The sequence below is a fragment of the Pinus tabuliformis genome, chromosome 3_2, assembly GCF_031772625.1.
Source record: "Pinus tabuliformis cultivar Carrire ecotype Pingquan chromosome 3_2, CPIR1, whole genome shotgun sequence".
Lineage (NCBI taxonomy): Eukaryota > Viridiplantae > Streptophyta > Pinopsida > Pinales > Pinaceae > Pinus > Pinus tabuliformis.
In genome coordinates, this window is record NC_142302.1 from 1,164,359,662 (window position 1) to 1,164,384,136 (window position 24,475).

At 41.3% G+C, this 24,475-nt stretch overlaps 1 protein-coding gene across 4 annotated transcripts in view; it reads right to left on the reverse strand.

Moving 5' to 3' along the window:
• Positions 1–235: 235 nt before the first annotated feature.
• Positions 236–24,475, reverse strand: part of LOC149184854 (uncharacterized) — a 172,605-nt gene continuing 148,365 nt past the window's right edge. For all 4 annotated transcript variants that reach the window (XM_089417737.1, XM_089417736.1, XM_089417739.1 and 1 more), the window contains one exon: positions 236–922. The gene's annotated coding sequence lies outside the window, so the exon portion shown is untranslated. The remainder of the gene's footprint in view (positions 923–24,475) is intronic.

Here is a 24,475-nt window from a genome sequence, read left to right on the forward strand (position 1 = left end):
TTGTGTATATTTGTGATTATCATCAATAATAGAATTATATGTGTGTGTGGGAAGGGTGGGTAGGTGTTGATGGAGAGTCCCCTGTAATCTGTGTGGGGAGTCTTTAATAGGGTTTCAATGTTGCATTGCAAAATTAAACTCAATAGAGTCAGGCTGCTGAAGGGAAATTTTCTTTGACGGCACTTTTTATTCAGAACTTCCTGAGACATTTCAACAAGAAATAATGTCAACAATCTCAAGAAAATTAGCAGATTTATCTACAGTCTACAAATAATTACAAAAAAATGAATGACACACATGTTTGTGCAATTCCCATAGAAGAGTGGATAAGATTAACCAATCTTGATTCTTTCTGTGGTGTTTCTATTGTGTTCCTGCTTATCTTTGGCGCAGACTCAAAAAAAATTGCAGAATATCCTGCAATCCAATAGATATCTGACAAAGGGCTTTCATGTTATCCTATTTCTGCATCAAAAGTAACTGTTGATTCAGATTCCTGTTCATCACCTTTGTTGCAGACCAGCAACACATGATCCTTGGCCTCATATTCTCTAGTTCCACGTATCTTTAACATCTGCTCTTCCTAGGGAATTTCACAAAGGGCCAACTTTCTATATTTGCATCTCAATTGGAGTGGGTCAGCTCTGATTTGTGCCCTTCGTGAATGCTATTTACATGTGCTTCATATTTCAAGATGATAGCTCCAATGTTATCCAGCAGGATTTACTTTTATTGATAGCACAGTTTCCTGCAATTTCAGAGATCAAATTGATAATTTTCTTCCTTGATATCCCATCTCTCCTCCTTGCTCCATTTCCTGATGTCTTCATCACATAAATGTGATGAAAAATGGAAGACATCCTTGCAGACAACAGGTTCTCACAGAGTCGGAAGCTTGTGTACTTCAAAAACTTTGCATATCCTGTTGTCAAGGTGACAAGTTACAACCATCAGATGAAATTTTGGCTGATATCCTAAACTACTTGCACAAGTTTATCAGCAGAATTCACTTAAAAGGAGGAAAGTAAAAGCTGCAGATCAACAACAGAATCATGTGCATTGCAAACTAGAATGATCAACTGAATCTTTGAAATCAAAGCATATGATTCACAATCTATACTTTCTGGTCCACTTTGGAAAAACAACATTTACAAAGAAATGGTTCCCATGACCAGCAGATCAATGGCCTTATCCAAGCCTATCAATATTCTTAGTGTAGAGAACATTTCTAACAGAAACCTCAATCAACAACACAGACACTTGCCATTCATAAACTAATACCCTAGAAAAAATGCTTTCATAGCTAAGAGAAATAATACGTTAAAAAATAATTTAATTTTAAATCCAAAACAAACGGAATTCACAAAGTTATATTGGCAGAAGCTAAGAAGAAAGTAGACAAAATAAGAAAATTTTATTCATGTCCAACAACGGACCACAAGCATAGGTCAATGGAACTAAAAAGTACATTGATCAAAGAAAACAACGATGTGAGAGTGTGACAGGCATCTTCTAAAGTTATATTGGTAAAATCTAAGAATAAGGCAGACAAAATAAGTTAATTTTATTCATGTTCAACAACCAACTACAAGCATAGGTCAATGGAACTGAAAAGTACATTGAGCAAAGAAAACAACAACGTCAGAGTGTGACAGGCATCTCCTAAGAAAGAACTACGTAAATATAAATATAGGAAGGTAAAAGCTAAAGTGATACATGCTGAGGTCAAAGCATCAGTGTTTTGAGACAAGAGAGGATGTCAATGCTGGTTGGAGCTGGCTGCCAACTGCAAGAAAGGAGACTGAGGAAGGCTATCCTCCTTCTCAATGGCATCAACTGCTCCAAAATTACCAAAACTCTGTCAAATCATATCCCCTGAGGAGTGACCAGCCTTAAGTGGGACAAGCTATATGATCCTAGGGAGCACAGCCACAAGGAACTCTCACTCTCCTAGGATAGAAGGCAGTGGGGAAGAAGCTACAGATGGAAACCTTGCTACTGAGACAGAGAAGACTGGAAGTGTCTAGAGTGGGGGGGCATTTGATCTTGGGGCATCTAATATCTAGTTTGTCTATTGCACTATGGGCAAGCAACCTACAACATGGAGCAGTAGTGCTGCACAAGACTCAAGTAGAGAGGTCAAGCCCTCAGGGAGGACAAGAAACCTGAGGTCTCATGGATGTGGAACCTGAAATCATATAGCCTCTTTTTGCCGCTTGTGATCCCAGTAAAATGGGATGACCAGGTCAAAGGAAGTAGAAGTGATCCTCCTAAGAGTCACTTACCTGGGTGCATCACCTAGGGACTAAGATCTGAAATTGGGCCCTTCTCTCATGTAAAGAGAAATGTACTTCTAGTTGAGGTACCAAAAGAAAGTGGAGTTCCCTGAGTCACAATATAAGAAATAATATACAACCTGGATCTCATAACAATTCAGGCAAGGGAAAATGAAATGCTCATCCATATCAGTCCCCTACATGTGGCAAAATTGGAAAACCCTATCCAATCATGAGATGTGATGGTCAATCTTTGCTTGACGTATGTGTGAAACCACACAAAATTTCCCAAGAGGGATCTCGAGAGAATGCATCTAGTGTTTGCATACCATGGTCAATGTTGCCGCAAAATCTAGCAGGCCTTGGAGAGGGAAACCGTACAAGGCATAAACTAGACCAAGAGACAACAATGGGGTAGTGGCCACTGTCACCACAGACAAAACCCCTTATCTTTATGGACTTTCACTAATGGGAGGAGTCCCGGTAGGAAAGAGATCACTTACCACAAGTATTCTAAGGTTAATATGCAAAATGACCTCACTAGGAGTCTTCAAGAAAGGCACAATTTAGGTTCAAGGCTCCACAAGGAGACAATCTACTTTCTATGATGAGACCTAGGAAAGAAGGCTCAAGCCCTGGGGTTTGTTATATTTGACGAGTGTTGGAGTTTCCATAGGTCAAGGCTAAGAGAAAAGGTTTTCAACAATGTGTACTAGCAATGCCAAAGCTCATGAAACCTTCAAGAAAGCCCTTAAGTTGAAGCAAGGCAAAACTAAGGTTTCCCTCTTAGGCAAACAACTAGAGTAAGGAAGTTTATGGATGAAATTGAAGTGGATGCCCACCAAAAGGATAGATTTTGTTGCAAGTACTATCCCCTTAATGTTTAGGCTCTCCAACCACCAAAACTCCACTTGCCTAGGGATTCGCACCAAGCCCTAGTTTCCAAACTTGGCCTTGAAAGGGCCAAATTAGGAGAGAGAAAACATGGATAAAAATAGAGAATGATAACCAACCAACTAGACCAGTGCCTTGTCCCTTAGGAATGTAGAGTCTAGGATGAGATAGATTAACCAAAAATGTTCCTAAGGAGGTTGAAATTTGATCCCCTAGCAACAAAACTTCAACCATTTACCTATACAATGGAAGGATGGGTTTTCATGGGAGAGCTTCAGGGACAATTTGTTACATGTTATCTATGAGTAATGCATGCAACATTCATCTAGATAGAAATTCAATAGATCTTCAACAAATTCAGGCATAGTTTAGCATAACCTAGAATCAATCATTACATACATTACACATTAAGAAATAAATATTCAACAATTAAGTGCACTTACAAGATAACATGCAAGATTTCCATCCATTAGACCAAAGAATATCCAAGGTCAGCTCCAAACATCAAAATGCATCATAGATCTCTAATACATCCACAACAAAACAAGTTTGAATTCCTCTAATGAGGCCGAAAATCCAAAAGGTGTGATGATGAGAAGTTCAAATGAAAAGTTCTAAATTTATATGAGGCATTTGAATGCCTAATTAGCTTACAAGCCCCTCCAAATCATAAAATAATAGGCAGATATAATCTAGGTCACAAGCTGACCTAGTAGCCCTTGTGAAATAAAATAAATCTCCATATGCGCAAGCCGAAATGTTGACATCATGCTAGCAGATGCCTCCTTAGGGCTTGTGTTCAAGACCTTGAGTGCCTTAACTTGTGTAGAGACCCTCTAAATTCACCTTCCAAGCGTTGGCCCCTAGATCTTTGTCAAAATCATCCTATAGACCCCAGTTTTGTGTTTGGGGCACAAAATGGGTCTCATGGGTCTCCCTATGATCAATATGCCTAATTCTACTCCAACATTAAGTGCATTGAAGATCGTGCTAGCCCTCCCATTCTTGTAAAGTCAAGGTGTAAAGAGTACAAGCACTAATTTCTGAACCTGATAATTACTTGTAAGGTTTATTCTTATTCTTTTAATCATTACTTCTTCTACATCAAGCAAGAAATCCAACCATACAAGTACAAGAAAGATAGAGATCACAGAGCACAAGAAAGAAGAGACAATTTACCTTGGGGAAAACCCACAAGGGGGATAAACCCAACAACCTTTCCGTATACAATCAGGTCAACAAGAGAAACATCAAAGTCACAAACACACTGACTAGCGTAGTAACTCAGTAGACCAACCACCAAATGCCAAGTCGACCCTCCAGCATTCCAAAACAAGATTCCCTCCAGCATTCCAATTTGTCCATAAAGAGGACAATAAGGGTTGTCAAAGGTCTCCATGAGGGTCGAAGATTAGCCACTACCTTAGCCACAGTGCTTGGGTATCATCACAGAAAGTGGGCCTTAGTCATCTCGCATACCATAAAAGAAACATGCCTCAGTCAGCTTGCATTCCACAAAAAATGTGACACAGATTAGCTCTCTTTTCACAGAAAGTATGGCCTCAGACTAGCTTGCATTCCACAAAAAATATGCCCTCAGACTTTCACACTACTCCATAGAAGTGTAGCCTCAATCCTTCGCACTACCCATAGAAAAATGTGTGCCCTGAATTGCCACTTGGGAAGAGGATGAATGGGCTATATATAGTCTTCTCAACATGTGAATGGGTGTCTTTGGGCAAGTCGACATGAACCCATGGAGGGTCGACTTGGCAATTTGGTGAGACAAATCAAATTTGACCAATATAAAACATGAAGAACATGCTTAATATATAATAATCTTATTAAATCAAATACATCAATGATTTTATTACGAAAACAGGCCATAGCTACATTCTTCAACACTCCCTCTTAGCTAGGGAGGTATTCATAATGACTCACAATGACTATCAAGATGTTCTCAAGTTGACAATTCTATAAGGAAAGATTAAGATAAGCATCATCATCAATATCATAATCACCAACATCAACCACATTGCCATAACCTAGTCAGTACCCTTGATGTATGGCAAATATGCATCGTCTGGTAAACAAGCTCACTCTAGAAAGAGATCAAAGCACGATGTTGGGACGCTTTGGTGTCTAGAACCATTCTCCCTAATCCCGGTCAAAGTGACACAGGGACAACATCCCTAATCAGATAACTATAGAATGACATAGGGAGAATGATTGTCCTCTGTTGGACCATTTTCCTATAAAAGTCAAAATGACACAAGGACTATATCCCTAGTCAGGTCACTATGCAATGACACAAGAAAATGTTTGTCCATCAGACCATTCTTCCTATTTCTGGTCCAAGTGATGTTGAGAAATCAAGTGTAGTAGGATTTACGATGATTTCTCTATTTTGGTAATTACTTGTGAGTATTTGTTGGCTTCTTATTACTTATATTATCCTCTTCATCAAGCAATTACCAAAATATAAAACATGAAGATTGCAAAGAAATAAAGGAACACAAGAAATTAGGCTCCAAGCAAGGGCAAAACCCCACAAAGGGGAAAACCCAAAATTCTTCTCTTATAGAATCAGATCAAAATGAGATATCCAAGACCCATGACCAAGACCAAGACCAAGACTACCACAAAGAACCCAAATCAACCTTCCTCCAAGTCACCTCTGTTGAAATTTCTAAGTCTATACATTAGAAATTTTATCTGTATTCTTCTGGTTTATTTCTCCTACTTGTTAATTACAAACAAGTTATTTAAACATATAAACATTGAAATAAACACAATACAATCTCAACCATCTACAGATCAATAGCTAGAAGAAAACAAACACACAAGTGACACTGTTATTTTTGGACAACTTGTCCCCAAAAAAACCCAACTTGGGAAAACCAGTGCAGCAATTCTGAGGGTTATTTATTATGTAGTATATCCTTAAGTACAACTGGGTGCCAAACTGGCTCACCCGATACAGAAAAATAACCAACAGTAATACCACTCTATTGGGAAGCAGGTATTCAAAAAACCTACCCCACAAAACCCTCTCCAGCAACACTGGAGCACTGCGTCAGCCCTCTTGGCCTCTGCGTCAGTGCTCTAGGACCCTCTGCGTCACTCCTGTTGCCTTCTGCATGGATGACACAAGCTCATTGGCCTCTGCACTATCTCTGTTAGGCTCTGTGTGGCTTGCTCTGGCTTCTGCGTATGCCTCTATGCCTCTGCACTAGTTTCTCGGCACTATCTCTGCCTCTCTGTCCAGTACTCACTTCCCCTCGCTACTGATCGCTAATTCGACTTTACTTAGCAAACCCCGCTCTAGTAAATCAAATGACTGATCACTTTGGTGTATTCTCCAACTGACCCTCAAGCCTCTTCTTATACTTTTCCTGTTGGACCTTCAATGACCGAGATTACATCTCTAATCAACGACAAAGATTAGATTTGGCTTGATCCATGTCTTTTGGAACCTTCTAACGAAGTTTTATATTAATACCCACTAATATTTTATTTTTCCTAAGTTTAGACTTAGGAACTCCATTAAAAATATTAATTATTTTAATATCTCCTAAACTGGGAAGAATCTGCCCAAACCATTTTTGAGTCTTGGAGATCTCATGTGCTTTAGCCTCTCCACCAACTTTCATGGCTAGAGCACATCCAATGCTACCCCAAATCAACACTCCCTCTTAGCGAGCATTGTGCTCTAGTAATACTCCACACTGAGCATCACTCTGATTATACGACACCCGTACCTGTGTTGATGCTAGACCTCCCCACCCAACATCCTCTGCACTGTTGCATCCTGTACTGCTGCCCATGGCCCTGCCACTGCCACTGCTGCATCCGTACGGCAGCTCCCTCTGCATCCGTGTTGTTGCTGGTCCTTTCTCCCAACACTGCATCTGCACTGCAACCCCCTCTCATCATGTTGCATCGTGCTACTGCCAACTGCTACTGCACTGCAACTCAGTTACTAAGAAGTAAGTAACTGATCCACCCAACCACTAACATCCCTATCAGGCTAGAAACACTCCTGACGCTGAAGCTCCCTCTGCCGCTATCACGTGCTCCCTCTACTGCCTCTGCGTTGCTACAACAACTCCCTGCCTCTTGCACCGCTGCAAACCTCTTTGTGCCATCCTGCACTGTTGCAACCCTCTCTGTGCCTCTCGCACTGTTGCAGCGTGCTAGCTCACACTGCCTGGGACTCCTGCACTATAGCACTCTCCGCCGCTTCATCTGCATCTATTTCTACAGACATCTGCCAGTCCTGCTACTCCTCACTTCTGGGCTCCCGTAGCAAGGATCTGATCCAAGAGTTTGGGTACCTCAAGGATCCTGCCACTCATCGCCTGTAATCTTCCTGACTATAGCTCGATGCCTCCCCACCGCTTCTCTAAAGTACATGAGCACTCACAGCACAATCGCCATCCTCCTCTACCTCCTTTTCTGCCTTCGCTGGCGCTGCCTTGGAGTCAAACGCCTCTCCCTTGTTCTTCTTCCTCGGACACTGGTTTACATAATGACCCAGTTCCCCACAGTTGAAGCACTTAACCTTGGAGAGGTCCTTTTTCTTCCTCTTCTCCTGCTTCCCCGCAGATGCCAAAGTTGCATCCTCTTCCTCTTCCTTCTTGATCCGAACACCTTTGCTGCTACTTCCCGCCTTGGACAACCGTCTGATCTCTTCTTGACGAAGAGCTGCCCACAATTCTTACCAATCTGGAAGAGTCGCCCTGCCCAGAATGCTCTGGACAAATGTCTCCCACTCCTCGGAGACTGCATTGAGGGCGATCCTCACCATCAACTCCTGATCTAGCGTGGCCCCTATGGAAGTCAATTGGTCCAGGATCTCCTTCAATCTGCTGAGGAAGTGATCTATCTGCTCCCCCTTCTGCATCTGGTATGACCGCAATTGATTCTCAAGTAACATCTTCCTCTGCACGGAAGTATGTTGGTACAACGTCTTCAAGGTGTCCCACAATTCCTTTGCTGTCTCCTTCTCGGCAATATGTTGCACCACATGATCCTTGACCCCATCAAGGATGATGCATTTCGCCTTGGCCATTACCTCCTCGTACTTTTCATTGTCAGTCGGGTCAACTGGGATAGCCATTATTCTCAAGGCGAAGGCCTTGATGCGATGTCTATCTAAAATGGACAAGATCCTGGCCTTCCAAACCACAAAGTTGGATGCCCTGTCTAGCATGTCCTGATCCCTCAGTCCATTCATGGCCATCTCTCTGCTCCTCCTTTCGGCTCCTCTGAGTCTCTACTTCCCTCTGGAAGTTCTCTCTTCGACTGCCTCTGAGTCGCTACTTCCCGTCTAGAAGTTCTCTACTAGACTCTCTCTGAGTCTCGATTTCCCTCCTGTAAATCCGCTTGCCAACCGTCGAGTCGCCCCTCTCCAATCTCCTATGCACCTGCAACACACTGATCTGGATTCCTTGGCTAGAAATCTACCTCGGTAGCGACTCCCTCTACCTTGGTTTTTCCCCATTAGGTACTATTCTACCCACAACACCCCACCAGCTTCACTCCTCGCAATCTACCAACAACTTCTTTATGCCCCAGCAACTGAAGGACTGAGCCTCTAGGCTCTGCGCAATCCTGGCACTGGCTGAAGTGCTCCGCTAGCCAACTGCGTCAACCCTCCTGGTCTCTGCGTGGCTCTGCGTGAGCCTTTTCTGCCCTCCTCAGCCTCTGCGTTGGCCTCTCTGGCCATGACTGATGATGCAGTCCCTCTGCGTCAACCCTTCTTTTATCGCTTTTTGCAAGGAACAACTTCTGTCACTCAGGACAGTTGTCTCTGCTGCAAATGCTCTGCTTCAGTTGGTGTCTTCAGCTCTCCTGTGATCTACAATCACGCTCTGATAACATGTTGAAATTTCTAAGTCTATCCGTTAGAAATTTTATCTGTATTCTTCTAGTTTATTTCTCCTACTTGTTAATTACAAACAAGCTATTTAAACATATAAACATCGAAATAAACAAAATACAGTCTCAACCATCTGTAGATCAACAGCTGAAAGAAATAGCAAACACACAAGTGACACCGTTATTTTTGGACAACTCGTCCCCAGAAAAACCCAACTTGGGAAAACCGGTGCAGCAATTCTGAGGGTTATTTATTATGCAGTATATCCTTGAGTACAACTAGGTGCCAAACTAGCTCACCCGACAGAGAAAAATAACCGACAATAATACCTCTCTATTCGGAAGCAGGTATTCAGAAAACCTGCCCCACGAAACCCTCTCCAGCAACACTGAAGCACTGCATCAGCCCTCCTAGCCTCTGTGTCAGCCCTCTGAGGCATTGCGCAACCTTTGGGACCCTTTGCGTCACTCCTGCTTTCTGCGTGGATGACGCAGGCCCTTTGGTCTTTGCGCTCTCTATTGGGCTCTGTGTGGCCTGCTCTAGCTTCTGCATCTACCTCTTTGCCTCTGCGCTGGTCTCTCGATGCTATCTCTACCTCTCTGTCCAGTACTCACTGCCCCTCGTTGCTGATCACTGATTTGACTTTACTTAGCAAATCCCGCTCTAGTAAATCGAATGATTGATCACTCTAGTGTATTCTCCAACTGACCCTCAAGCCTCTTCTTATACTTTTCCTGTTGGTCCTTCAACGGCCGAGATTACATCTCTAATCAACAGCTAAGATTAGATTTGGCTTGATCCATGTCTTTTGGAACCTTCTAACCCAGTTTTATATTAATACCCATTAATATTTTATTTTTCCTAAGTTTAGACTTAAGAACTCCATTAAAAATATTAATTATTTTAATATCTCCTAAACCGAGAAGAATCTGCCCAAACCATTTCTGGGTCTTGGAGATCTCATGTGCTTTAGCCTCTCCACCAATTTTCATGGCTAGAGCACATATGATGCTACCCCCAATCAACAACCTCCAACAAGTCAAAGTCAACATTGGTAAAATCTTTGAAATTTGGTAATCTCCTGAAATTTCAAGCTTGTATTACTTCAAAAAAGTTTGCATGTATGAAAAAAATTATGACAAAAACAACTCATCTTCTCTCTCCTTTGACTTTCGATGACTTTTCTTCTTCTTGCACAGAAATCAATGTGATTTTGGATGGATGAATGGCTCCTTAAGTGGTCGAGTTGACTTGTATATATACATGTCCAAGTGTTAATTTTTAGAGCTAGATTGTTCTTTGTTGTAGATAATTGCATTTTTAAACATTTTCAACAATATACACATTACATTCACCCCATAACATCATATTGCCATTTGCAATTTTCTAGAGAGAAAATAACATCAACAATGCAACGGAATAGTAAGGAACAATAGAAGGAAAGCATACACGATAGAGACACTGGGATTTCGGTCAGAGACCAAGGCAAAACCCCACAAGGGCGAAAAGCCAACCAAATTCTTCTTCTTAGATATTCATCAATTGTTCAGTTGAGCTACAATGTACAAATATCATGAGACCTAAGTCTTTCATCATCGATCACATTAGGCCACCTAGGGCCAATCCTGGTTCATACTAGATCCTCATAATATAACAGCAGATATACCTCTCAAGGAGGTATTCACAAGCCCTCCTATCCTTGTGACAAGAATAAGCATCACTGTCATACATATCACAATTATATCATGATCATAGACGTCACTGTCATACACATCATTGTTGTATACATCATGGTCACAAACCGTTGAGAAATCTAGGGCATTAGAATTAGACAATTTCTCTTCTAATGATAATTGCTTGTGAATGCTTTTTACTTCTTTAGATTAGGTTATTCTCTTTGCTTAGATTATTATAGTAATCTTTTTCATCAAACAACTACCAAAGCATAAACAATAAGGATACAAGAGACACAGAATGTAGGTGATCAGCCAGGGCCAAAACCTCTCCAACTTGAGAAGAAAACCCAAAACAAACTCTTCTTCTTATAGAGACTTCAATTGACGAATACCAAGACCAAGACCCTTGACACAACAACCTCTCCAAGCAAAGTCACAAGGTCCTTTGTTTTTGCTTCTTCTTGCTCAAGTCAACACAAGTCAAATTGCCTTCATGCACTACACTTCTCGGCTACCCTAAAGTTTCGGTTCCTTTCCACAGACTTGCAATTCGTACCTCTGCAATTTCGCACATGGGAGATGAGGGAGAGAGTTTGGAGATGCTTTCCTCCTTCACTATACTTGAAGACTTCTCTACGTGATCTCGGCTAGCAATGGAGCTAATTTGGAGACCTTCTTGGTGACTTCCTTAAGGATTGTTATGACACTACTGTAGAAAACCTAGTTTCCGCCACACATGCAAAGAGACTAGCCCAAAAACAGTGCCAAACAACTTTGATTAGGTTCCTTCTTCCTTCACTTGATGATGATCTCTTTCTCTAGTGATTCTCGCACTTCTTTTTCTGTTCTTGATGCTTGACTGAATTCTGATCTTAAGTGAGGCCAAGCTGCCCTATTTATAGTAGTTTGTCCATCAAAAATAAGTTGACTTCTCCTAGTGACAAGGCCAACATGCCTTTCTAGAATTATCTTTAGGCCAACTTCAAGGTGAGCTTGTGACATGGTCTTGGAGGGTTATTAACATAATCAAAATTACTTTTTACAATATGTAACATGTCTTCAATACATGACATTGACTTCCTAGAGTTTACAACTTGATGACCAACCCTAAAGGCTCACAATGGGAGCCTTAACTATAAAATAAAATTCCTTGATCATAAAACACATGATTCAAGCATTACAAAAATAATTTTACTTTTCTCATTACATTAAATACATAAATCATGATTATATATGTCATTATGAACACTGAACCTAGTTACATATTTCAACACTCCCTCTTAACTAGGAAGGTATTCATAATTTACACAAGGTACTTGGACATTCTCAATCTGAAGAATTCTCATAAGAAGAGTCGGATTGGTAACCCATCTGTATTGTGAAAATTCCTCAACTGGAATCCTTAATGCAACAACTGATGATATTTCTCCTATTTGTTAAATTCCTTTAAATAGAATACTTGCAGTTTCCTACGGCAAATATCAAAATACATACACTTAATTAAAATATATGTGGAAACAAGAAACTGAGCAAGAAAAAAAAAATGCAACACAATGACACCGTTATTTTTGGACAAATGTCCCCGGAAAAAACCCATGCGGGAAAACCAGTGCAGCAGATCTGAGGGTTTTATTATTATGTAGTAGTAAATCTAAGTACAATTCCTTGGATGCTAAACTAGCAATCCGATACAGAGAGAAACTGGACAAAACAAATAGTGAGATGCTCTCACCCTGTCACTGGAAGAATCTGAGTCTGATCACACTGGACTGGAGCCTCTGCGTCCCCTCTGCGCATAATTGCGTAAGCCTCACGCAGTCTCTGCATCAACCCTGCTGGGAATCACGCTACTCCTCCTTTAGACCTTATGCTAGCTAGAAATTTCGAATTTCTGCCTCTCGGTCTCACACCTCGGCTCCCAGCTTATGAAACTCGATTTCCTCGGCAGGAATTTGATCTCCCTCGAAGGTCTGCGCTGCCACTGCATGGGCCAGCATCTGCCTCTCTCTAAACGTCGTTCTACCCTCTCTGCCTCGTACTCTCCGACCCAATAAAACTTCCTTCTTCCGGATACTATCTTTGCCCCTCACTGCAAGAGATCACTCCGATCACTCCTCTAGCAACTACTGTGATGCACTCTTTGAGAAATTCGATATTCTTGATCTCTCTCAGTGTGTCTTCCAAATGACCCTCAAGCCTCCTTAAATAATCTTCTCGTTGACATTCAACGGCCCAGATTAGAAACTAATCAATGGCTAAGATCATTTCTACTTGATCCTCGTCTTCTTCTAGAAGTTACACCCACAATTAGATTAATACCCATTAATTATTTTAATTTCTTAAGTTTAGACTTAGGGACCGATTAAAAATAATTAATTATTTTAATAAAACTGTCTCCGGATGGAATTTCCCAAAACGCTTTCTGGGTTCTTTAGAATACATGTGCCCAAGCCTCCCTGCAAAATTTGAAACTTAGAGCTCATCTGATGCTACCAGAAATCAACAATCCCTCTTAGCGAGGAATGCACTCTTGCTATGCCTCCCACTGAAGCATCACCCTGACTTCATAACATCGTCCTCTGAGTTGCTGATGTCTGACATGTTGTCCACCAACTATTGCGTTGTTGATGCAACTGTACTGCTGCTGACATTGCCACTGTCGACACTGCATTCGTACTACAGCTCCCTCTGAATTTCTGCATTCGTGTTGTTGTTGGCACTGTCCCCGCAATGCAAACTGTTGATTTGGTGTAGCATCGGATGTGCTCTAGCCACAAAAATTGGTGGAGAGGCTAAAGCACATGAGATCTCCAATACCCAGAAATGGTTTGGGCAGATTCTAAACAATTTGGGAGATATTAAAATAATTAATATTTTTAATGGAGTTCCTACGTCTAAACTTAGGGAAAATAAAATATTAATGTGTATTAATATAAAACTGTGTTAGAAGGGCCCAAAAGTCATGGATCAAGCCAGAGTTAATCTTAGCCGTTGATTAAGGATTTAATCTCGATCGTTGATTTGTCAATGAGAAAAGTATATAAGAAGGCTTGAGAGTCACTTGGAGAATACACCAGAGTGATCAGTCATTCTATTCTCTAGAGCGGGGTTTGCTAAGAGAGATAGAATAAGTGATCAGCAGCAAGGGGCAGTGAATACAGAAGCAGAGAGGCATAGAGGGTACCGGGAGAATCAGCGCACAAGTCGGGAGAGAGGACGTAGAGCCAGCCAGATGCCACACAAAGCCATCTAGGACCCACGAAGAAGCAACCAGGAGCTGCGAAGTGCCTTAGAGAGCCAGTGTGGGTGACGCAGAGGGTATAGAGGCTAACAGTGCCTCCAAAGGTTGACGCAAGGGTTATTGGGCTGACGCAGTCCCTAGAGGCAGACGCTGGGGTTTTCGTGGGGCGGATTGGAGCTGGGAGCTCTCGGAGTGTTTATCTGGGGTTTCAACTAGAATATCTGCTTCCGAGTAGAGAGGTACTACTGTTGAGATTATTCTCTATTGGGTGAGCCGGTTTTGGCACCCAGATTGTATTCAGACACTGCATAATAATAAAACCCTTAGATAGCTGCACCAATTTTCCCGCATTGGGTTTTTCCAGGGACATTGGTCCAAAAACAACGATGTCACTTGTGTGCTTGTTTAGTTTCCTTCAGTTGATGATCTGTAATGTGTTGAGCATGTACTTGTATTTATTTTCAGTATTTACATGGCAAATAACTTGTTAATTAATCAGAACAAGTAGGCAGAAATAAATCAGAAAGTACATGAAGGGTTTCTAATGGGTTAGACTTAGAAATTCCAACATGGTATCAGAGGGTGGTTGCAGATAACAGGAGAACTGAGGACATCAACCAAGCAGAGCAGCAACAACAAAAAACAATTGTCCCGAGTGACAGAAACTGTTCCTAGCAGAGAAGCAGCAAGGAAGGGGTGATGCAGTGCCTACGTCATCAAGTTTGAGCCAGGAAGAGGATCAGCGCAGTGGCAGAGGGGAGCAGACTCGACCTACGCAGTGCCCGGTCATCTTTCTCAGTCAAGAAGGATTGATGCCCATGGCCAGGAGGTTTGAATTTTGCTGATGCCAGGATTGCGCAACACCTAGAAGCTCTAACCTTAAGTGTGTTGGGGCTTAGGAGGCTATGGGTAAGTTGCAGAGTGAAGTTGGTGGAGTACTGTAGTCAGAACAGTACCTAACAAGGCAAGACCAAGGAAGAGGGAGCTGCTATCGAGGATTTCTCGCCAAGAAATCCGGATCAATATTACTGTTGCACTAAGGATCGAAGTGGGGGCATCTCGACATTGGCAAAGGGGTTTCCAGGAGGGAAATCGAGGCTCAAAGGGAGTCACATCGATAACTTCCAGAAGGGAAGTAGAGGAGCAGTGAGATGGCAGTGAACGGGGTAAGAGAGCAGGACAGACTAGACGGAGCCTCAAATGTCGTAGTCTGGAAGGCCAGAATCTTATCTATTCTAGATAGGAACTGTCTCAAGCAATTCACCTTGAGGACAATAGCAGTCCCAGTTGACTCAACTGATAACGATAAGTACGAGGATGCAATGGCGAGGGCCAAGAGCATCATCCTTGACGGGGTCAAGGGCCACGTAGTACCATACATTGTCGAGAAGAATATGGCAAATGAGATGTGGGAGGCCCTAAAGAAGTTGTATCAGCATACTTCCATGCAGAGGAAGATGCTACTAGAAAATCAACAGTAGTCATACTAGATGCAGAAGGGAGAACAGATCGACCCCTTCCTCGATTGATTGAAGGAGATCTGGGATTAGCTAACTTCCATAGGAGCCACGTCAGATCAAGAATTGATGGTGAGAACAACCTTGAAAGCAGTCTCAGAAGACTGGGCGGTGTTTGTCCAGAGCATACTGGGCAAGGCGACCCTTCCAGATTGGGAGGAAATGTGGGCGGCTCTTCGCCAAGAAGAGATCAGAAAGCTACGCAAAGCGGGAAGCAACGATAAGGGGATCAGAATCAAGGAGAAAGAGGAGGATGTTGCCCTAGTATCTAAGGGAAAGTAGGAGAAACAGAAGAAGAAGGACCTCTCCAAGGTCAAATGCTTCAACTGTGGGGAACTAGGTCACTATGCGATCCAATGTTCGAGGAAGAAAAGCAAGGGAGAGGCTTCCAAGACCAAGGTTTCACCAGCAAGGGAGGAGAAGGAATTGGAGACAAATGATGACTGTGCCATGAGTGCTCACATGCCACTTGAGTAAAAGTGGGGAGACATCGAGTTGTTGTCAAACGAACCACAGGTGATGAGGTGCAGGATCCTCGAGGTACCCAACCTCTTGGATTATACCTTGCTATGGGAGCCCCAAAGAGGAGTAGCAAGACTAGCGGATGTTAGGAGAGGCAGATGCGGATGCAGCGACAGAGGGAGCTACAGTGCAGGATTCACAGGACAACGGGAGGCTAGCAGGCTACAACAGTGTGAGAGGCGCGGGAGTGTTGCACCAGTGCAGGATGGCACAGAAAGGTGTGCAACGGTGCGAGATGCACAAAGTTGTTGCAGTAGTGCACAGAGTTGTTGCAATAGCGCAGAGGTAGAGAGGGAGCACTTGTAAGAGAGAGAGGGAGCTGCAGCATCAAGAGTGTTTCTAGCCTGATGGAGATGTCAGAGTTGGGAGATTAGTTACTTACTTCTCAGTAACTGAGTTGCAATGCAGCAGTTAGCAATGGCAGTGCTATGGGCAACATGATGAGAGGGGTTGCAGTGCAGATGCAGCAGTGGCAGTGGCAGGGCCATGGGCAGCAATACATGATGCAACAGTGCAGAAGATGTTGGGCAACAGGCCTAGCATCAACACAAGGACCGATGCCGGACGATCAGGGTGATGCTCAGTGAGGAGTATTACTAAAGCACAGTCCTCGCTAAGAGGGAGTCTTGATTTGGGGTAGCATTGGATGTGCTCTAGCCACAAAAATTGGTGGAGAGGCTAAAGAACATGAGATCTCCAATACCCAGAAATTGTTTGGGTAGCTTCTAAACAGTTTGGGAGATATTAAAATAATTAATATTTTTAATGGAGTCCCTAAGTCTAAACTTAGGGGAAATAAAATATTAATGTGTATTAATATAAAACTGTGTTAGAAGGGTCCAAAAGTCATAGATCAAACCAGAGTTAATCTTAGCCATTGATTAGGGACTTAATCTTGGTCATTGATTTGTCAACGAAAAAAGCATACAAGGAGGCTTGAGGGTCACTTGTTGAATACACCAAAGTGATCAGTCATTCTATTCTCTAGAGCGGGGTTTGCTAAGAGAGATAGAATAAGTGATCAGCAGCGAGGGGCAGTGAATACAGAAGCAAATGTCGAATTGCCCCTCTCAGTTTCTTACTGTTGTTGCTCAGTCAATAAGAAAATGGACTTCTTAGCGAGAAGTCTACTGAGGAAAAAAATTCCCTCGTTTTGCTTCTCCTCTCTCTTCCGACGTCTTTCAGCGCAGCAATCTGTCTACTGAAAACTGTGTCCCACCAGCTCTTTCCCCACGTTGAGGCTCTGCGATGCTCCCTCTAGCACGACAAAATTTTGATCTGGAAGCCCTTCCTCTCTATCGACTCACTTAGAGAGAGACTTTCCCCGAAAATTAAGCCCTCCTAGCTTGGACTGTGCAATCCCTCTAGGGATTCAAACTACTGCCTCCTGCAACTATTCGACCTCCTTGTCTGCTCAGCGTTGGGTTCTGTAGCACTGCTCTTCTTGTCTCACCTGCAACTCTGATACCATTTGAAAAATCCTCAATCGGAATCCCTACTGCAGCAACTGATGATATTTCTCCTATTTGTTAAATTCCTTTTAAAAAATTACTCGCAGTTTCCTACGAAAATATCGAAGTACATACACTGCAGCCTTCACTTACTTAAAATATATGCGGAAACAAGAAACTGAGCAAGAAAAAAAATACAACACAATGACACCGTTATTTTTGGACAAATGTCCCCGGAAAAACCCAATGCGGGAAAACCGGTGCAGCAGATTTGAGGGTTTTATTATTATGCAGTAGTAAATCTTAGTACAATTCCTTAGATGCTCAACTAGCAATCTGATACAAAGAGAAACTGGACAAAACAAATAGTGAGATTCTCTCACCCTGTCACTAGAAGAATCTGAGTCGGATCACGCTAGATTGGAGCCTCTACGTCCCCTCTGCGTGGCCTCTGCGCAGTACTGTGTAAGCCTCATGCAGTTTCTACGTCAACCCTACTGGGAATCATGATCCTCCTCCTTTGGATCCTCTGCTGGCTAGAAATTCTGAATTTTTGCCTCTCAGTCTCACACCCTAACTCCCGACTTCTGAAACTCGATTTCCTCAGCAGGATATCGATCACCCTCTAAGGCCTGCGTGGGCCAGCGGTTGCCTCTCTCTACATGTCGTTCTGCCCCAGGAAAACTTCCTTCTTCCGGATACTATCTCTGCCCTTCACTGCAAGAGATCACTTTGATCACTCCTCTAGCAGTTGTTGTGCTGCCCTCTCTGAGAAATTCAATCTTCTTGATCTCTCTCGGTGTGTCTTCCAAATGACCCTCAAGCCTCCTTAAATAATATTCTCATTGACATTCAACAGCCCAGATTAGAAGCTAATGAATGGCTAAGATCATTTCTGCTTGATCCTCGTCTTCTTCTAGAAGTTACACCCACAGTTAGATTAATACCCATTAATTATTTTAATTTCCCAAGTTTAGACTTAGGGACCCATTAAAAATAATTAATTATTTTAATAAAACTGTCTCTGGGTGGAATTTCCCGAAATGCTTTCTGGGTTCTTTGGAATACATGTGCCCAAGCGTCCTTGCAAAATTTGAAACTTAGAGCACATCCGATGCTACCAGAAATCAACATGTATAGCATCATCATCCAGCATTGTCATATAGCAAGGGCTTGACTAATAGCTCTATCTTTCCACAAGATTAGAGCTCGATATTGGCGAGACCAATGATGTATAGACACCCTCATCATTGTCTCTCTCAAAACATATCCCACCCGAGTTCTCTCAGAGTCTGTTCCACCAGGACTATTCTTATCTTGGATTCCCAATCCTCAAAGAATATCGGTCCTCTACGACTACTCTTATCTTGGATGCCCTAACTCATCTTCAAAGAGTATCGGATGCCAGATGTTTACCCAATCCTCCATTCTATCTTCCCAAGTGAAGACAAGAATGATGTGTCTATCTCTCCCTCTCCACATAAGGAGGACATACCCATTCCATTGAAGGAATGTACCCATTCCTATAAACAGGAATGTACCCAAGCTCCTTCTTAACTAGGGGCTTGACCAAGCTCCCTCTTAACTAGGGGCTTGACCAAGCTCCCTCTTGACCAGGGACTTGCTTTCAGCAGCTCTTCAGGTTGAGATCATGGGACAACCAGTTGCAAGTAGAACTCCTTCCTTTGATGTCATGAATTTCTTCTTAGTCATAGAGTCTACATATTTTTGGGACTTCTTCATAGGGCACAAACCATTCATCACTTTCATCCATGAGACATGTCATCATTTCCTTCATTGGAAAGTGATCCATTAGTCCATATCTTCCTTTCCTTCATTCCTTGTTGCCTTCTTCATATCATGTTTCCTTAAAGACCTTTCATCTTACCACATGATTGTCAGTTGTAGAAGACTTCCACAATTCTTCCCTTAGCAGCCCTACATAAGCCCATCCAGATAGCATTGAAAAATAAGAAATGAACATTAAATCAAAATTACCTTTGTGATGGTCTTTCGCCATGACATCTTTATGTTTGCATCAACATCCTACATATATATTGACACATCTCCAAAAGATATATAATATCAAGGGTCTCTTTCTTTTTCATACTTCATCAGGGTCTTCATATCTTTCATGGAGTTATCATAGTCAAATCTTTCAGTTCTTGGATGTTGATCACCTCTTCCTTAGTTGCATATTTCAAGATCTCTTCCTTTCTGTCTTCACACATTTCTTTTCCAAGAACTTCCAATCATAGTTCCTCCAATTTTCGTCAACCACCTCATATTTCATATGAGGACATATTATGTTGATTTCATCTAGTCGATGTGTGACCCATGCCTTCCTGCATCCTTTCAAAGGAGGAGATCCTTTCTTTTGATAATATTCTCGACATAGAGCATTTATCCATGTTTTCTGCAACCATATGACATGACTCCATTATATCAAATGCAAGCACACATACCTTATTTTCCTTTAGGTCATCTATACTTCCTTCAGCAGCTTCCTTGATTGAAAGAATTTCAATTCCTTGATTTGCTTTCCTTCTTTTTACATCATTCCACCATCCCATGAATTCCCACAAGTTGGAATTCTTGATAAAACATTTGCTTCCTTTTGATTGGTGAACCTTCTGATGAAAATTCCAATAGAGGATCTTGAGTATCCTCATCTAGCAGATGTTTCCTTTTAACTGATGTATGAGCTTTGTACTAGATGACCTTTTCTTTTTCCATAAGTACCACTTATGTTTCTAATGAGGCTACCAAGAGCTATATCCTTCCATAGGTGATTGCCATAGACTTCTATTCCAGCTATCCTTCATGTTTTTTGATGATGATGTCACAAGCTCTTGTTTTCAATGCTTCTATGATGCATCCTATCATACTCCTTGGAGATTTATGATGGCCATATCTTACAACAGAAAACTTGAAAAGAACTAGGTGAGGAAGACTATCTCAATCATAATAGAGATCTCTTATTTCCTCTTTCTTGTACTTCTTCTTTTCAGCGTCCTCCACTTCTTCGGTGATATGGGCTTCTTCTCTTCCCCTTTTGTTATTGTCCTTCTTGAGCTTAGGACAATCTCTCTTGTAATGCCCATATTCTTGACATCCATAGCATTGAACCTTGGCCATATTTTTCTTCTTTTTCTGAGGACCAAACTTTCCAAATTTTCCCTTTCTCTTAGTCATAGTAGCATATGCTTGATTTTTCTCACTTGATCCTACATCAGTTCTACATCAGTTTTTGCCTTCAGCCTGGTTTCTTCAATCTTGCATAGTGACCATAGATCCTTGAATGGAGTAGCTTCTTTCTTCCCATAAATGCTTGAAGTAAAGTTACCCCATTCCTCTGGTAGTGCATTTAATACTATGGTGGTCATCTCTTTGTCAAACATTATTTCTCCCAGATCTTGAAGTTGATCCCTTATTTCAGATATCCTCATAAAGTATGAGGCTATTGCTTCTTCTTTTCATATCCTTAGCTTATAGAGTTATTTCCTCAATGAGATAACTTCTCTTGCAATGCTTACGGAAAACAACTCTACCAGTTTTTCATATATCGCTTTTGAAGTTTCGAGTTTAGATACATATGGGATGAGGGGATCCTTAATGGATTCTATGAGAATCCTTTGAGCCCTTACTTCCCCTTTCATAAACCTTGCAAGTGCTTGAGCATCTTCTTTTGGAGGTTTGGTGATTAAACCCTTGACATGTTCCATGACCTCATTCTCAATGAGATTCAGATATGTCCTCTTCTTCCATGCAAGAAAGTTTGAAGCCCCAACCAACTTGTTGTTTTCCTTGCAAAAAGACATTTTGACAAATTCAAATGTAGACATAAATATACTTACTTGTGAAGATGCCTCTTCCACTTGTTGCTTCTTTGAGTTTGATAATGAAATGGATGATAGAAATCTTCTTCTTGATGAAGATAGTTCTCTTCGAGAGTGATCCTTGGCTCCACATAGAGGGCGATCACTTTAGATCTTTTGATGATGTCCTTGTTGATGTTGATGCTTCTTGGATGATCTTCTTCAAGGATAAGGATTTTCTTTTGAGATAAAATCCTTACTTCAACGATAGGAAGATTGCCTTAGAACTTTTGATGATGATGACAACATCCTTGATCTTGCTTCTCTTGGATGAATAGTCTTCAAGTTACTTTAATTTGTAGATCTCTTCAACTTGAGTAGGATCTTTATGGTCTTTAAATAATGACTCGAGGATCCCAGGACTTCTTCTTGTTGGAAAAAGTAATTATGTTCAGTCTTCAATAATGTACTTGAGTCATTATGTAGTGTACTTGTCAAAAGAATAGAGAAAAGAATTTTTATTATTATTGTTGTGACTTATTAAAGCATGGGTTTCATGCTTGGGTCACCACGTTTTGGGTCAAAGTCCCCATTGAGTACTTCTAGGATTTACTCTGAGTCTATATAATTATTGTACATTTAAAGAGACCCTTCTTGGGCTTTTGAATCATGTAAAAAGGTTAAGTATTGAGTCAAATATGAATTATGGAACCTCCACACCATGTCAGCCTAAGGGTCTCAAGTTAGCCTAAGACCCTATTCAACCCCACAAGAAGCCTATAAAAGGAAAGACATCGAATTCATTTGGAGCATCACTTCTCATAAAGTTCGAATTCTCTCTACTGGGCAGAAGTGCGAAGTGGGTAGCTGGGAAAGTCTGTTGTCGGGAAGCCGAAGTGAATGCAAGTTTGGGTGAGTCTAAGGAGTCAAGGAAAATCGAAATTTTGGTGGTGGTCTCTCTCTGTTTCATGCTCTGGATTGGGAGATCAAAGTCTTCCAAGTTGGATTGTTGCTGAAAGCTGTTAGCTGCTGCAAGTTGCTGCATAGTCGAAGTTGTTGGGAAGAGGCCAATCTTTTGGAGGCTGACTTTGTGTGGAGGGAAGGTATGGTCTTGGTCTAGGGTGAAGAGTCTCAAAGAATACTATTGAAAGGAAGAATTACTTTGATTGGGTTTTCCCCTCAAGGGGGGTTTTGCCCTGGCATGTGCCTACATCTTGTGTCCATTGTTTTATGTGTTGCTGCTTTTGGTAATTGCTTGATGAACTAAAGAAAGAAGATATAAAGATTCGTAATAATAAGAAACATCACAAGTAATTATCAAGATCAAGAAAGTCTTTTGCCTTTCTGATTTTCCAACATGGTATCGAAGCTTTGGCGAAGAAAGAATAAAAAGGCAGATCCATTCATAGGCACTATCTCAGGGAAATAGTCTATTATATTCAAGGAAGATGTCTAACTCAATCAAGGGTGAGAATAAACTTGAAGGAGCATCCAACCTTAGATCCTGGAAGAAGAGGATTGACCTAATCCTCGAAAAGAACAAGGTGTTGGATTTGGTAAAAGGAAATGTAAAGAAGCCCACAGAAGAAGCTAGTGATGTCGATAAAGCGAAATTCGGGGATTTAGAATTGGTGGCTATGACTCTAATGGTAGAAGGGATAAAAGACAATCTTGTCCCATTCATAGCTAACATTGATCATGCTTAGGAGATGTACGAAGCCTTATCGAAATTGTTCACTATTAAGAACATTGGTCAAATAGCAAGTTTGAAGAATGAACTGAGGAATACGAAGATGACTAAAGAAGATATTGTGGCAACCTTCTTTGTGAAGATAGCTAAACTCAAGGATGATCTTTTGGCCATCAATGAGGTTGTTTCGGACAAAGAATTGGTAATCACTGCTATATTAGGATTGCCACCCTCTTGGGGTGCATTTGCTTCAGGTCTCAACAGTTGGAAGGTAGCTACCACCTTTGAAGAATTATGGACCGCATGTAAGTCAAGAAGAATTAAGGATCTCAATGGTTGCCAATTCTGAAGGAGTGTCAAACACATATGTTTCTCATCATAAAGGAAAGAGATCGAAGGCACTGAGGAAGAAAGTTGACATGTCCAAGATAGAGTGCTATCAATGTCATAAGAAGGGTCACTACAAAAGTGATTGTCCCGAGAATCCAAAGAATAAGTCTTAAGAAGAGAGGAATGGATCAAGCCAACCTTCTTGTAGGAGACTCAAAGAAAGTCAAGCTTGAAGAATCCAACATTAGGGACTTACACTATTAAGTCATTTGCTTTACATAACTTGTTTTATATGTTTAAAATTTATAGGTTTTTAACATATCTCTGGAAAAGGCATTTTTGTATTGCTTTAAGTTTGTAGGTTTCCCTCATGCTTTGGAAGAAGCTCCCAACAACTCTAAAAGACAAGTATGTCATGTCTTTTGAGTTTTGGGTTCATGTACTCATTTAATTTTGATTATGTTAAATAGTAATCACCTTTCTCCCTATGTTGTCTTCACTAGGAAAAATATCTGAAAGGAGGATCTCTCAAGACAAGATTAGTCAAGAAACAAAGGTATGCTTTGAATACATTGATTGAAAAGATTATTCATTTGATGATCTATTACTAACTTTGTTATGACTAGTTGTATTGAATCTTAGTGATTCTTGTTTGGGTGATTAATCTCTTGATAAATCTACCCACCCTCTCTCATATTTTGAACTGATTTTGTAGAACCTTAGATAGGTTCTGGAAACCCTAACCGAAGGGTATGCTATTGTGAATGTATGGAATCCTACAGCTGATTAGGGATATTGTGAAATGCTAGTTGAAAGTTTTTATTGATCATGTCATGTTTGGGATTTTGGTATGATTAGGAAATCCTAAATTGTTAGGGTTGAGTGATAAAGATCTAATATCCCGGAACCTTTGAAGTTTTGGTAATATAGGGTTTGTTGTGTTCTACATTGGAACCCTAGCACATTAGGGTTTGGTGGAATGTGTGTTCTACATTGGAACCCTAGCTTATTAGGGTTTGGTGGAATGTGTGAGAAAGACCCTTATATTGTCTTAGAATTGATTTACTTGGTATGTGTGTGTTGACTGATCAAACCCTAGTATAATCAAAATGATTGTGTGTCTAACTCTTATTTGATATTGTTGTGAAGTTGGGTTTGACTAACACATGATATGAA